Source organism: Hibiscus syriacus, unplaced genomic scaffold (assembly GCF_006381635.1).
Source record: "Hibiscus syriacus cultivar Baekdansim isolate YM2019G1 unplaced genomic scaffold, ASM638163v2 tig00110108_pilon, whole genome shotgun sequence".
NCBI classification, from domain to species: domain Eukaryota; kingdom Viridiplantae; phylum Streptophyta; class Magnoliopsida; order Malvales; family Malvaceae; genus Hibiscus; species Hibiscus syriacus.
The window spans coordinates 351,234-365,238 of NW_024062592.1; the positions used below are offsets into that span (position 1 = coordinate 351,234).

Consider the following 14,005-nt stretch of genomic DNA (forward strand, 5'->3'; position numbering starts at 1 on the left):
TATGTAATAACTTATAATACACTTTTAATCATGACCTCTTTTCCCCCATTGAAAGGAAACTCACCCCCCGATTATCAACTTTCTTATTAAAGCGATCCATGTAAAAACTAAACGCCTCATTCTTATTCCTACCTACCATTGTTGGCAGTCCCAAATACTGCTCAGGATTTGATGTAACACGCACCCCCGACAACGTGCCAATTTGATCCTTAATGTTTAGATCAACATTACCACTAAAGAAGATAAGCGATTCGTCGTAGTTTACCCGTTGCCCAGACGCACTACCATAAACACTTGGCACATTCATCATATTGGTAGCTCTCGAGATTATAGCTTCACCAAACAAAAGACTATCATATGCAAAGAGCTGGTGGCCAATTTCCAATCTATCGTGCTCAATCGTTTCATCTTTAATAGATTTTTCCCGGTTGACTGCATTTAAAAGCACAGATAAACCCTCAGCACAAACAAGAAAGAGATCATGGCTGAGAGGGTCCCCTTGCCTTAGGCCCCAAGAAAGCCGAAACCGAGTACCAATCGTACCGTGAAGACCCACCGAGTATGACACTGTCTTAACACATTGCATAATTAAGTCAACCCATCTCTCGGCAAAACCCAATCTTAACAACATTCCTTCCAAGAACGACCATTCCACTCTATCATATGCCTTACTCATGTCAGCTTTAAGTGTGAAAAATCCCTCTTTTCCAGCACGCCTCTTCTGCATAGAATTTAAGACCTCCTAGGCTATCACAATGTTATCTTAGATTTGGAGACTAGGAATGAAGGCACCTGCGCCTTATCAATACAAGCACCTAGGACAGGAGTAAATCTACAAGACAATACCTTGGCCACAATTTTATGCAACACATTACACAAGCTTATAGGCCTAAATTGTGTCATATTTTCAGGTTGAGCAGTCTTAGGAACCAAAACAATATGAGTGTTATTTATCAAACCCACATCAGAATCCCCATTTAGAACAGACAAACAAAAGGAGGTAACATAATCTCCAATCACATGCCAATATTTTTGATAAAATAAATCCGAGAATCCATCAATACCTGAAGCTTTCAATGGAGCCATTCCTTTTACTGCTTGCCAGACCTCCTCAACACGAAATGATGAAACTAACATGTCATTCATCGCATCAGTAACCCGCAATTGTATTTCAGCGATAATAGAAGGCGCTACTGGTTGAAGAAGACTGAAAAATTTCCATGAAGTAGCTTCGAGGCTATGGTTCCTCATTCAAATGCATTGGCTTGAGTTTGGCACACCAAATGAAATTAGAGAAAGATGAGGATCTTGCTGCTGCAAGGCTGCGAATCGAAGAATTAGACCGTAAAATAAAAATGTTTGGTCTTTGAAAAAGAATAATCGACGGTAAAAAAAAACCGACTCAATAGAATTTAGGGTAAACTACACGGATGGTCACTAAAGTTTAAATAAATTTTAGTTTTCTCCAATGAACTTTCACAAGTTACAGATTGGTCACTAACATTATTGATTTATAACAAAATGGTCATTTTACTGTTATCTCTGCTAAATTGATGATGTGGCAATGTTAATAAAAGGGTTAATATTTATTTTCAACCCTAAAATACTGCTAAAACATCAAATAGGTCCTTAAACAATGATTTTATATTTAATTTACCCTAAAAATTTTAATTTTACCACCACGGAATTCCTCCCCTCCCCTCCTTTCCAACCTCATCATCTTAGTATGTATTTTTCCCACTGAACCTTGACGACTGCTGTAAACGTTAGAGCCAGTGACTATATGAAGATTTACATTGTTTTCAACTTTTAATATATTTTAAGCAATCTGCTTAAGTTAGTCTGAAACAGGGGATGAAGGTTGGAAAACTGCTTTGTGAGTTCATCTTCACAATAGTGAGCATGTTATCGCATGGTCAATCATTTAATAAGTGTGGCGGATCCAACTCATGAAGCTGACTTTGAGGGAGGACTCTACAGCAACTTGTCCACCGCACATCCTCCTTTCCAAATTGGTGCCAACCATGGGTAAGCAGCATTCTTTTGTCATTGTTAGTGTTATGGAAATAACAGAAGTTTAGTACTGTGCTAGTATCTAATTTGCATCATTACACCAATTTTTCAGCAGCAGTTGCAGTAATGCTTGTTCAAAGCAACATGAAAGATCTTTACTTACTCCCCACTCTTCCTCGAGATAAATGGGTGAATGGTTGTGTGAAAGGGTTGAAAGCACGTGATGGGATGACACTGGTCATTGGCTGGCAAGAAGATATAAACTGGAAAAGTTACACCCTTCAATGGGTGAATTTGTTGTTTCAACACGTGGTTGAGTGATAGTCAAACATTAATTTGGTGGGAAATCTCCATAAAATTTATTTCTTGCTTAAAATGACCACAAGTCTTTGAAAAGATTCAGATTACCGTGCAGGGAAACTATGGTGCATGGTGTAGTTTAATATTTGAGGTGGGAGGGGCGGAATACGTTGGCAGTGGTGGGTATTTGAAAAAAAATTGAAAATTATAAAATTTTAGGGTAAATTAGATATAAAATCATTGTTTAAGGATCTATTTGATATTTTAGCAATAATTTAGAAGTGAAACTAAATATTAACCTTTTATTAGCGTTTTCACATCATCAATTTAGCGGAGGTAAATGTGGAGTGACGATGTTTTTAATAAATCGATAATATTAGTGATTAGTTTATAACTTTATAAAGTTTAGTAGGAAAAAAATACTAACAATTTAGTGACCCTTAATATCGTTTACCCTAAAATATATTACGGTGATATAGTGATTTTTTCATATAAAGGTTAGCGTATTCTTTCAAACATATTACGGTGATATAGTGATTCAACCAACGTCTACTTTTGCCCAACGGCTATATCCCAAGAAAATAAATTCATACCCCTTTTACCAAAATCCGTCAGGTAACTTAAACTAAATTCAAGATTCAATTCCGCGTATTCTAGATTCAATTCCGCGTATTCTTTTAACAGTAAATTTCTTTTTGTTTCTCCTCGATTTAAAGTGTATAAAGATGGTTGATGCCGCGAGAAGTTGGGAGAGGTCGCCGGCTGGGTCAGCGCTATTGTGGTCTCGGCCTTCTTCTCATCCTGGAGCGTTTCTCCTGTGTCAACCTCTCCACCAACGATCCTGACGATGACGACAATTCCGACGAGGCTAAGGACCTCCCCCTCACCCACTCTTAAACATCCTCTCCACTCCCTGCCAAAATTGGTACTTGCCCATGGCATATATTTTCGGTCTTTCTTGATGTGTTATGTAATAACGACTGATTTTGTCTTTTTCCCTGTTTTGGGTATTCAATGATCTGTGTTGGTTGATGCTTTGTTTTCTCAAAAAAAGAAAAAAAAAGTGTATAAAGATGAGTATACAAACCATGTTACTCTACTTTTATTTCAGGAAAATGGGGGTGGGGTTCCTTTTACTTTTTATCCATATTAATTTTTTCGTTTGGTTGAATTACTCTTTTCTGCTGAAAGGTGATTTCTTTCCGGACGAATGTGGACAACCGAGGTAAAGCGCATGAGGTTGAGGACGACAGAACTTTGAGGAGATCATATGGTTTGTTCATAGGTATCTCAACTTCTCTCGTGCATGCTTCCAGCCTATTTAATGTTTATATGATTTTTATTTTTATAGAAATAATTTTAAAAACTGTTCTCTTTGTAGTATTATTCCTTATTTGTTCTTACACCAAAAGAGTTTGGATCCTTCACATTCTTTACTTTCAGTGTCAATTCTTCCTAGCCAATCAATTTAGGGTAACCCCATAGCAATTTTTTTAGGAAACTCAGTCCATATGGTAAATGCAAAATTATTAAACACTAGTTTGATATTCATGTTGAGCCTCTCTACCATTAGCCATCTGTTGGAAGTATAACTGTTCAAAAATTGCTAGGAAGCACCAAGAATGCATCTAAATATAAATAGGATACATGGGGATTATTATGTACCCATAACGTGCTATCTTTTCCATTTGGTGATTTAAGATTTTCTTGAGTTTCACATAAGCTAATTTAAGTCTGAACTCTGACGTGTTCATGGAATCCAATTTTATGTTATTAGTTTTAATTTTTTTAAAAAAGTCACATTACTTTTGATGAAATGCATACTTAGTCTATATTCTAAAAATAATAATTATTTGCTTGGCGTGATGATTGCATGTGCACTTGTACAGAGATCCCAATAACTGATGTGTCTCCGCTTTACACTGGAATTCTCATCTTAAAATTACCTAGTTTGAATAACGTGTATCTATTTGACACGCCTGCTTCGACAAGACCCTCTTGAATTTTGCATCACATTTAACAGCTGTCCATATTATAGCCATCCTAGAAACTTCCATGCCAAATCGTATTGTTTTTGTTTTTTGTATTTCAATATAAAATGTGTCTAGTTTTCCCTTTTTTTATTTTCCAAATTAAATAAACTGATACTATTATTTTTCATGTTTTCTCGGTTGTCAAAGAGAAGCATGCAGGGCTTTTGGGATCATATCGTGTTCAAATCAATCACTTCCATAATAAATTCTGGTTTGCTAAAGCAGCTTGACTTTGATTTGCTTTTGCTGTCGGCTGATATGGATCCTTCTACATGTGATGGAAGGTTTATTTTGTTTACAATCTCATAATCTGCTATACCCTTTTATCTCAGATGACAATCCTTATCAGTTCTTTGGATAGCAGGGAACTGCCGCTCACTACTCTCAGTACATTTTATTTAAATTGCATATATTCTTGTTTTAAATTCTTGTTTATTTTTTTCATAGGGTTCTTTAAATAGGAGAGTTTTGGTTCTCATAGTGTTTTTACCTGCACTATTGAGAGCAGATGGGAAAAGACTCAACAACTAATTTGCGGTTTGCAAGATTAAACCTGCTTGATCTTGCTGGCTCAGAAAGGTGCGGTGCAAAACATTTTGTTGTATTAATTTATTCTTAAATTAAATTAATATAATTCAAGAATTATATTAATTTATTCTTAAATTAAAATAATGTATTTTTAATTAAATTAATTTATTCTTAAATTATATTAGTGTATTCTTGAATTATATTAATTTATTCTTGAATTATATTAATTTATTTTTAATTAAATTAATTTATTCTTAAATTATATTAGTGTATTCTTAAATTAAATTAATATATTTATATAGTTTATAAATATATTAATATTCATATTTAAATTATGAATGACAAAATATTATATGAATATATTAAGTTAAATTGTATCAATTAGAGAAAGATGAGGATCTTACTGCTGCAAGGCTGCAGATCGAAGAATTAGAATCCTTAGCAGCATAGATACGCAAGCTCCAATGATTGTTTGCAGGTTAGGATAAGTTTGTTTTCCTTAAATCTTTTGGCCTTGGCTCTTCTGCATCATCACAGTTTTATGGAACTGAGCCACCTTTAAGAAGTCGGAGCCTGGTTGATTGGTATGTGACATTGGCCTAAAATCACTGGAGATTTTGGGTTAATAGAAAGTATCTATATATTTACTTTTGCAGTAGTAATGAGCTCATGGTTTCTGGTGGCTTTAGTGTTTTTCTTATTTATTTTGTGATTCAGGGATGATAAATTAGCAAAAATACCTTTTGTCATGACATCTAGATCAAAGCTAAGTTTGAGATGGTGCTCTTGGCAATCAGTCAAAAGTGGCCCGTTCCTCTGTATGGGCCTGCAGGTGCTGGGAAATCTACCCTTATCAGCAAGATGGCCTTTGATAGTGGGAACCATGGTATTCTATTTTTTATAAGTTTTTTTAATTTTTATTCTTATGCCTATTTTTAATCATACCCCCGGATTGATAGAAGCTGTGAGAATACCTACCATTTAGTCACTTTTAGAGTATATGTACTTATTTTTTGTTTCATTTTGCTGTCAACAACGCTAGTAACATGGCTTGTTCATAGGTATCTCAACTTCTCTCGTGCATGCTTCCAGCCTATTTAATGTTTATATGATTTGTATTTTTACAGAAATAATTTTAAAAACTGTGCTCTTTGTAGTGTTATTCCATATTTGTTCTTACACCAAAAGAGTTTGGATCCTCCACATTCTTTTACTTTCAGTGTCAATTCTTCCAAGCCAATCAGTTTAGGGTAACCATGTAGCAATTTTTTTTAGGAAACATAGTCGATACGGTAAATGCAAAGTTATTTTACATTAGTTTGATATTCATGTTGAGCCTCTTTACCATTAACGTACTATCTTTTCCATTTGGTGATTTAAGATTTTCATGGAAGCTAATTTAAGTCTGAACTTTGACGTTTTCATGGAATCTGATTTTATGGTATTGGTTTTCATTTTTTTAAAAAAGTCACATTACTTTTGATGAAATGCATACTTGGTCTATATTCTGAAAATAATAATTCTCTGCTTGGCGTGATGATTGCATGTGCACTTGTACAGAGATCCCAATAACTGATGTCTCTCCGCCTTACACTGGAATTCTCGTTTTAAAATTACCTAGTTTGAATAACGTGTCTCTATTTGACATGCCTGCTTTAATAAGGCCCTCTTGACTTTTGCATCACATATAGCAGCTGTCCATATTATAGCCATCCCAGAAACTTTCATGACAAATCGTATTGTTTTTATTTTTTGTATTTCAGTACAAAATGTGTCTTGTTTTCCCTTTTTTATTTTCTAAATTAAATCAACTGTTATTATTATTTTTCATGATTGCTCTGTTGTCAAAGAGAAGCATGCAGGGAAAAATATATTACGGTGGTATAGTATTTTTTCAGATAAAGGTTAGCGTATTCTTTCAAACAAAATAAATTCATAACCCTTTTAACAGTAAATTTATTTTTGTTTCTCCTCGATTTAAAGTGTATAAAGATGGTTGATGCCGCGAGAAGTTGGGAGAGGTCGCCGGCTGGGTCAGCGCGACTGTGGTCTCAGCCTTCTTCTCATCCCTGGAGCGTTTCTCCTGTGTCAACCTCTCCACCAACGATCCTGACGATGACGACAATTCCGATGAGGCTAGGGACCGCCCCCTCACCTACTCTTAAACATCCTCTCCACTCCCTGCCAAAATTGGTACTTGCCCATGGCATATATTTTCTGTCTTTCTTGATTTAGTGTCTTGTTTACAGGAAAAAAAAGAAAGAAAGAAGAGAACTTTATATGTTATAAATTTGTTGCTGCTTCTTATTGAAAATGAATGTGTTATGTAATAACGTGTCTCTATTTGACATGCCTGCTTTAATAAGGCCCTCTTGACTTTTGCATCACATATAGCAGCTGTCCATATTATAGCCATCCCAGAAACTTTCATGCCAAATTGTATAGTTTTTATTTTTTGAATTTCGGTACAAAATGTGTCTTGTTTTCCCTTTTTTATTTTCTATATTAAATCAATTGTTATTATTATTTTTCATGATTGCTCGGTTGTCAAAGAGAAGCATGCAGGGAAAAATATATTACGGTGGTATAGTATTTTTTCAGATAAAGGTTAGCGTATTCTTTCAAACATATTACGGTGATACAGTGATTCAACCAACGTCTCCCAACGGCTATATTCCAAGAAAATAAATTCATATCCCTTTTACCAAAATCCTTCAGGTAACCTAAACTACATTCAAGATTCAATTCCGCGTATTCTTTTAACAGTAAATTTATTTTTGTTTCTCCTCGAATTTAAAGTGTATAAAGATGTTTGATGCCGCGAGAAGTTGGGAGAGGTCGTCGGCTGGGTCAGCGCCACTGTGGTCTCGGCATTCTCTCATCCCTCTCCTGTGTCAACCTCTCCACCAACGATCCTGACGATGACGACAATTCCGACGAGGCTAGGGACCGCCCCCTCACCTACTCTTAAACATCCTCTCCACTCCCTGCCAAAATTGGTACTTGCCCATGGCATATATTTTCGGTCTTTCTTGATTTAGTGTCTTGTTTACAGGAAAAGAAAGAAAGAAAGAAGAGAACTTTATATGTTATAAATTTGTTGCTGCTTCTTATTGAAAATGGATGTGTTATGTAATAACGTCTCTATTTGACATGCCTGCTTTAATAAGGCCCTCTTGACTTTTGCATCACATATAGCAGCTGTCCATATTATAGCCATCCCAGAAACTTTCATGCCAAATTGTATTGTTTTTATTTTTTGTATTTCAGTACAAAATGTGTCTTGTTTTCCCTTTTTTATTTTCTAAATTAAATCAACTGTTATTATTATTTTTCATGATTGCTCGGTTGTCAAAGAGAAGCATGCTGGGAAAAATATATTACGGTGGTATAGTATTTTTTCAGATAAAGGTTAGCGTATTCTTTCAAACATATTACGGTGATATAGTGATTCAACCAACGTCTCCCAACGGCTATATTCCAAGAAAATAAATTCATAACCCTTTTACCAAAATCCTTCAGGTAACCTAAACTACATTCAAGATTCAATTCCGCGTATTCTTTTAACAGTAAATTTATTTTTGTTTCTCCTCGATTTAAAGTGTATAAAGATGGTTGATACCGCGAGAAGTTGGGAGAGGTCGCCGGCTGGGTCAGCGCCACTGTGGTTTCGGCCTTCTTCTCATCCCTGGAGCGTTTCTCCTGTGTCAACCTCTCCACCAACGATCCTGATGATGACGACAATTCCGACGAGGCTTGGGACCGCCCCCTCACCTACTCTAACATCCTCTCCACTCCCTGCCAAAATTGGTACTTACCCATGGCATATATTTTCGGTCTTTCTTGATTTAGTGTCTTGTTTACAGGAAAAGAAAGAAAGAAGAGAACTTTATATGTTATAAATTTGTTGCTACTTCTTATTGAAAATGGATGTGTTATGTAATAACGACTGATTTTGTCTTTTTTCCTGTTTTGGGTATTCAATGATCTTGCTTTGGTTGATGCTTTGTTTTCTCAAAAAAAGAAAAAAAAGTGTATAAAGATGAGTATACTAACCATGTTACTCTACTTTTATTTTAGGAAAATGGGGGTGGGGTTCCTTTTACTTTTTATCCATATTAATTTTTTTCGTTTGGTTGAATTACTCTTTTCTGCTGAAAGGTGATTTCTTTCAGGACGAACGTGGACACCCGAGGTAAAGCGCATGAGGTTGAGGACGACAAAACTTTGAGGAGATCATATGGTTTGTTCATAGGTATCTCGACTTTTCTCGTGCATGCTTCCAGCCTATTTAATGTTTATATGATTTTTATTTTTAAAAACTGTTCTCTTTGTAATGTTATTCCTTATTTGTTCTTACACCAAAAGAGTTTGGATCCTTCACATTCTTTACTTTCGGTGTCAATTCTTCCTAGCCAATCAATTTAGGGTAACCCCATAGCAATTTTTTTATGAAACTCAGTCCATATGGTAAATGCAAAATTATTATACACTAGGTTGATATTCATGTTGACCCTCTCTACCATTAGCCATCTGTTGGAAGTATAAATGTTCAAAAATTGCTAGGAAGCACCAAGAATGCATCTAAATATAAATAGGATACTTGGGATTATTATGTACCCTTAACGTGCTATCTTTTCCATTTGGTGATTTAAGATTTTCTTGAGTTTCACAGAAGCTAATTTAAGTCTGAACTCTGACGTTTTCATGGAATCCAATTTTATGGTATTAGTTTTAATTTTTTTTTAAGAAGTCACATTACTTTTGATAAAATGCATACTTAGTCTATATTCTGAAAATAATAATTATTTGCTTGGCGTGATGATTGCATATGCACTTGTACAGAGATCCCAATAACTGATGTATCTTCGCCTTACACTGGAATTCTCGTCTTAAAATTACCTAGTTTGAATAACGTGTATCTATTTGACGCGCCTGCTTCGACAAGACCCTCTTGACTTTTGCATCACATTTAGCAGATGTCCATATTATAGTCATCCTAGAAACTTCCATGCCAAATCGTATTGTTTTTGTTTTTTGTATTTCAGTATAAAATGTCTTGTTTTCCCTTTTTTATTTTCTAAATTAAATAAACTGATACTATTATTTTTCATGTTTGCTCTGTTGTCAAAGAGAAGCATGCAAGGCTTTTGGGGTCATATAGTGTTCAAATCAATCACTTCCACAATGAATTCTGGTTTGCTAAAGCAGCTTGACTTTGATGATTTGCTTTTGCTGCCGGTTGATATGGATCCTTCTACATGTCATGAAAAATTATTAAGTTGCTGGCAAGATCAGCAAAATAATTCTTGCTGAAATGCATCATTATTTAGAGCAATCTCCTATGCATATGGATGGCCATATCTTCGTCTAGGTTTATTAAAGGTATTCTTATTCTTTAAGACTGCTTGAGATGACATCTAGAAGTTCTTTATGCTTCATTGAAAAAAAGAAAAGAAAATACAAGTTTGTTTGTTGAATATATCTTTGTGTTCCCTAATGTATTAAAACATTTTAAGAAATTGAGGTGTACCTGTTTATTGGGAATTCTGGGGTTCACCTTGCAGAAAAGTAAAAAATTCTTGACTGAAGTTTTCAAGTTGCTATATATGAATTTAAATTTTTACTACTACAAATACAATTTTGTTTTTCTGCAGGTTTTTAATGATTTCATTGGTTTTACTGGACCACTGCTTCTGAATAAGCTAATTCGGTTTCTTCAACAAGGTTTTCATATCTCTAAATTTAATTCTTCTTAAAAAGATAGCAGTGGCCACCACATCTCTAGTTTTGTTGTAGCACTCTTTTCATTCTGTAATATCTCTCCATGCTTCAGAATAATTTTTTTCTTTTTCTGCATTTCACTTAGTAAGATTCATAGTTTTATGTTGTTAACTTAAGTCTTCGATGAGTTGGGTCATGTTATTGTTTTGGTTTTTTGCTGGTTCTTGCTTCATCCCATATGAGATGATAAAGAGAGTTCAACAAAAGGTTTCTTAGTATACTAGGATTTTAGGTTCCTGCCAGTTTCTAAAGGAAGAAGTGGTGTTCCTAATCGCCTCTCAAGAAAAAGCATCCTTGTCATTAGCAGGATTTGATTGGACCGAGGGGAGTGAAGGGTAAGGGTAGGGAAGGAGGGAAAATGAGACCTTATTGTTGTAATGTTTCGACTGTATAAAAAGTTAGCCTATATACCAACATTATGAAAGTTAATCTATTTAATGTGGTGCTAATTGTTTCATATATCAATGATACCATGTTCTGTTAAATGCATATTGCTTTAGATATCCAGTCGGCGTTCATGTTATATGCATATTCGGTAATTTGATTATCTCTTGCAAAGTTTATGAATTCAGTTAATCTAACTTCTGCTCATTCTGTTAAGTTTTACAGTTTTCCTATGATTTTGGCATCTTGACTTTTCCTTGTACTCTGATTGTAACTAACTAAGGTCTGTAATAAATAATTATAATGAAGTTTTAGTTGGAATACTTATGATTGACCTTGCTATTTCAACTTCTTTTTCTTTTTTCAGGTTCTGGAAATTTGGATGGCTATGTTCTTGCAACATCGTTAGGCCTAGTATTAGTTCTCAAGTGAGCTTTTTTCTCTCTAAACAATCAATAATGATTTTATACATTTCTCTATTATTTTGTCTATGTTTGTGTTTCCTTGTATCGGTCTGTCATATTTTACAATAAGAAGTGTCCGAAAGTCAAGTTTGTCAAGAAAAGATATGTTTAACATAGCATTGGGTATATATTTAGTTTAGATCAATATCAAGTAAAGTTACAATTTTCACATGTGAAGGATTCTTGTTCTTTTATTCCTTCCAGACCACTAGTAAGCAGATAACATGAGGATTGATTTTGTTGTCATAATAGTTTACTTTCTCTTTATCCTTATTCTATATTCTTATTTACATACTTATTAAAAGCATAATACAATTGGAAAGTTCACTGCAAGCCATTAATGGGTTCCTAATCTGCTACACTGGCTTGTTATTCTAATTTCTAATAAAATCCATGAATTAAGAATATGCTTTCTTTTCTTCTTATTTATGTTAAGATTACATTACATGTAACACCTTTTCATTGCTTTTTCTCTTTCAAAAACAATTTTGTCTCGAAGAATGATTCCAGGCTACTTTTTTCACATTTATGAGAAGAAGTGCCCGAAAAAACTGGACGGTAAATTCTTCTTTATATACATTATGTTCTTTTATTTCCATTTTAATAATGTCTAATGAGAAATTCCTATTCTTCATGATTTCATGCCTCTTGGAATGGAAATATATATGATTGTTTTGGAAATATATGGTTTATGCATCAGCTGTTGCTCTGGTTTGAAGTTCAAATCCTTCTTATTTATTATCATGCGTCAAACTAAGCAAGTAATATTCTACATACCTTCCCTCCCCCATTCCCTTCAATTTTGGCTCTCGTTTATTTTTCTTTTTTTATTGGAGTAGCAAAAAGATTGTTTTTATTTTTTTTAACCTGAGAAATTTACTAATGTTTCAAAAATTATGTATATATGTAAACACGTGTATACATATAAAATCTAGGTAAAATTATGTATATATGTATACACGTGCATATATATAAAATCTAGGTAAAATTTTCAGAGTAGGTTCTTCTACATCTTATAGTAGACATGGGAGCATGTTTATCATGTGTGGATGTCATATTGCTTACGAAGAAAAAGATTCATGGGGATTTTCTCTTATATCACTAGTGGCTTTTAAAATTTTCTCATTTCATGGTTCGGGTAAGCTTTCCTACGTTTAAGTCATTGACTTTTTGCTCATAACTTTAAGCAGTTTTCCTGGTATCTTAATATTGTTTGTTTGTTTCTAAAATATTTAGGCAACGATCATGTTCTCTTTGAGGTGTATTTGTTTTCAACACATATTTTGTGATACAGTCCTCTATAAATGGTGGATTGTAAAAACTATGTTTGGAATCCCTCATTTGCGAAAGGCATTCTCTTCAATGGAGGTATTTTGTTTTTCCTTTTAGATATATCTTCCAATTTATCAAGTGCTTCTATATAATTTATTGGGTTGTTGACCTTGCTCATCAATAAGTATTTAATGGTGTGTTAAAAATTGCAATTAATGTGCCAAGCATGCTTATTTTTTGTTTATGTTTGCTCTGTGGACCATGTAATGCATTCAAGTAGGTTTGCAGGCTTGACTTCTCATATAGCATGATAATATAAAATTTTAACCCTATGATAAGATTGTATGCCATCTTGTCCTGGTAAAAAAGGAATAGTTAAAAGAAGAAGACATTATGGATGCTTTTATGGTACAATGCCATATCCATCTAAATAGTCGGAGGAAAGATGCAACATATTATTGAATATTGAGGGCTAAAAGAAACAATCATTTCTTTCAAAATGTTGAGATGCCAAAACCATTTCAGTTAATTAACATCTTACTTCTTGCAATTTCATTTTTTTATATTTGCCTACATTGTCTTCACTTCTGAGTGGTCAATTATTGTCCTTCACAAGTATCATTGGTGAATGTTTGTCCAAGTGTAAATGGATATGAATTTTGCATATATTATTGGAAAGCAATATTTAAGCCATTTAGTTTTAGTTTCCTGGTTGCAGTTTAAAAATTGTCTGAACTGAGTAGTCAATGATATTGCAAAAAACAAATCTTTAAGTAAATTTTCTTCTTCCATATCAATCATCTTTTCATATGTGGAATGCATCTTGCAATTACATAATGCTGATATGACAGTAGTTTGTTCCATTCTTATTATTCTTCTTGAAAAAGAAAGAACTACAAGCTATAAAGCTTTGTCTTGTTCCTTTTGAGGTAATATTATAACTTTCTTATGTTGCTCTTTGTGTACTTTATGAATAGAACTAATCACTTAACATAGGCATTAACAATTTTAGGAACTTGGTAATGAATTTTCGGTGAACAAACTCTAATTATTATTTATCCTTTTGGCAAGTTTTAGAGTGTCATTATGTTGGATATGTTTTCATGTATATTTTAAGATTATTAAATTACTTGGATATGTTGGTTGATATGTTGTCATTATGCCTTTCCAACTAAAAGAAGGTAAAACAAAGAAAAAGGCTTCTTCAATACACTAATATTTTTCTCA

At 33.9% G+C, this 14,005-nt stretch overlaps 1 long non-coding RNA gene across 1 annotated transcript; it reads left to right on the plus strand.

Moving 5' to 3' along the window:
• Positions 1-10,022: 10,022 nt before the first annotated feature.
• LOC120214769 lies at positions 10,023-11,460 on the plus strand. The gene is made up of 3 exons (XR_005524901.1): positions 10,023-10,259; positions 10,532-10,601; positions 11,410-11,460. It is a non-coding gene; the product is annotated as an uncharacterized LOC120214769 (long non-coding RNA).
• Positions 11,461-14,005: the final 2,545 nt, after the last annotated feature.